The 2450-nt window shown below is 38.4% G+C and overlaps 1 pseudogene; it reads left to right on the forward strand.

The window, feature by feature from the left end:
* The first annotated feature begins 744 nt into the window (after positions 1-744).
* LOC131648654 (L-type lectin-domain containing receptor kinase IX.1-like) lies at positions 745-1893 on the forward strand (annotated as a pseudogene).
* The last annotated feature ends 557 nt before the right edge of the window (positions 1894-2450 follow it).

Genomic DNA, 2450 nt, shown 5'->3' on the forward strand with positions numbered 1-2450 from the left:
CTCTTACCACAGAGTCAACAACTCATTGTAATAAGCACTAACATTCCTGTCCCCTTGTTTCGCATGCCATAACTTTGATTTCAAACCAAACATTTGTGAGGAGTTTTGAATATCAGAGTATGTTTCCTTAACAGCTTCCCATACATCCTTTACAGAATGCAAAAACATGTAAGGCTTACCTATTCCACTTTCCATAGAGCTTACCAACCACGCAATAATCAAGGAGTTTTCAGATTTCCATTGTTTGTAAAGAGGGTCTCCTACTGCCGGTTCAACTACTGCTCCTATTAAAAAACCAAGCTTCCCTTTGCTATCCAATACCAAGCAAACTGGTTGGGCCCATTCATTATAGTTATTCCCATTCATCTTAGGAATATTGACCTTGAGGGAGTATGAGGAACCCTCTTGGTCATTACCGCCTATATTGAAATAACTGTCATTATTTGTGACACCCGACGTTTCGTCATCGTTTCTGCCACCATTGTCATTTCCTCTACTGCCGCCATTTCCACGGCCACCGCCGTCACCGCGGCTACCGCGGCCGCCTCGTTACCGCGACCACCATTACCACGACCACCACCATCACCGCAGCCACCACCATCACCACCATCATTGTGGCCATCACCGCGGCCACCGCCGTCTCCTCTATCGCTGCCATCATTGGATCCGGTGTAGGATGCTTCTCTTTCAAGATCTCATGCATTCATCAATGGCTGCCACACAGCTTTATATGCATGATTCTGTATGTTCACAAGATTAGTTTTGATACTAATTGGGATTGTACTTGTTGGAGTTGGAATGGGAGTGGGAGCAATTGCAACATATGCATTACTTCGGAGAAAGACAAACAAAAGTAAAAAAGAAAAGGAAGAGGCTATGAATGATGAAGATCTTGAAAGAGAAGCAGGTCCAAGGAGGTTCTCCTACAAAGAATTGAATTTCGCCAACAATAACTTCTCCATTGATAGAAAGTTAGGTCGAGGTGGTTTTGGAGATGTTTATAAAGGTTACTTTATTGATTTAAACTTAACAGTTACTGTGAAGAAAATATCAAAGGGATCTAGACAAGGGAAGAAAGAGTATGTAACTAAAGTTACAGTTATTAGCCAGTTGAGACACCGAAATATTGTGAAGCTGTTAGGTTGGTGACATGAAAAAGGTGAGTTTCTTATTGTTTATGAGTTTATGTCTAATAGTAGTCTTGATTCTCATTTATTTGGAAAAAGAACACCTCTTTCTTGGAGTGCAAGGCATAAAATAGTTCTTGGATTGGCTTATGGTTTGGTTAATCAACACGAAGAATGGGAGAGGTGTGTGGTACATAGAGATATCAAATCAAGTAATGTTATGTTGGATTCTAATTTCAATGCCAAGCTTGGTGATTTTGGGTTGGCGAAACTAATGAACCATGAGCTTGGGCCTCAAACAACTTGTATAGCCGGAACATTGGGCTATGTAGCTCTTGAATATGTGAGTACAGGTAGGGCCAGCAAAGAGTTAGATATGTATAGTTTTAGTATAGTTGCTTTAGAGATCACCACAGGAAAGGAAGTCGTTGAAGTTATGAAGGACAAAGATGGTGGAGAGAAGGGAATGATTGAGTGGGTTTGGGATCATTATGGAAGAGGAGAGCTACTTATGGCAATGGATGAGAATTTGAGAAAGGATTTTGATGAGAAAGAAGTAGAGTGTTTGATGATTGTTGGATTATGGTGTGCTCATCCTGATGTGATTCTAAGACCATCAATTAGACAAGCAATATTCAAGTGCAAAATTGAGGTTTTCTTGCCAAGTCTTTCACCAAAGAGGCCAGTTGCAACCTATCATGCTCCTACACCTTCTGTAGCCTCAGTACAAGATTCTATCACTACAAGCTTTCAAGATGGTTGTTAATTGAGACTTTATCAATGGAATTATGAAGGTGTTTCCACCTTTCTTGCATCGGTTTATGAAAAATTGTGATCACTTGTACGATAATATTTTCTTTCTTGATTAAGTTTTAATATAGTATGTGTGTAAATATGTTGTACATAAGTTTAGTGTTACATACTCAAGAGTATTTGGATGCACTACTAGAAATACTCGATTGGAAAATATTCTGCAGGAATACCTGCGGATTTTCCTGGGAATTTCCTAATAAAATAAAGTTTCTTGTGGATAAAAAATTGGTAGAAAATTCCGCAGGAATACCTGCGGATTTTTCTACAGAATTTATATTTCAGAGAAAATATCTCACTACACTATAAAATCCGCAGGTATATTCGCAGGAAACATTCATGCGGAATTTGCTGCGGTTTCTTTTTATAACAAAACCAAACTAAAATACGAAATCGGCAGGTAATTCCGCAGGAAATTTTCCTGCGGATTTTACTGCGAATATCTATTTTAATTATTATTTTTTTTATTTTACTATTTTTTATGGTGTTTTTTATTTAGTTTAATTCTAATTT

This window comes from Vicia villosa, linkage group LG2 (genome assembly GCF_029867415.1).
Source record: "Vicia villosa cultivar HV-30 ecotype Madison, WI linkage group LG2, Vvil1.0, whole genome shotgun sequence".
Taxonomy (NCBI): domain Eukaryota; kingdom Viridiplantae; phylum Streptophyta; class Magnoliopsida; order Fabales; family Fabaceae; genus Vicia; species Vicia villosa.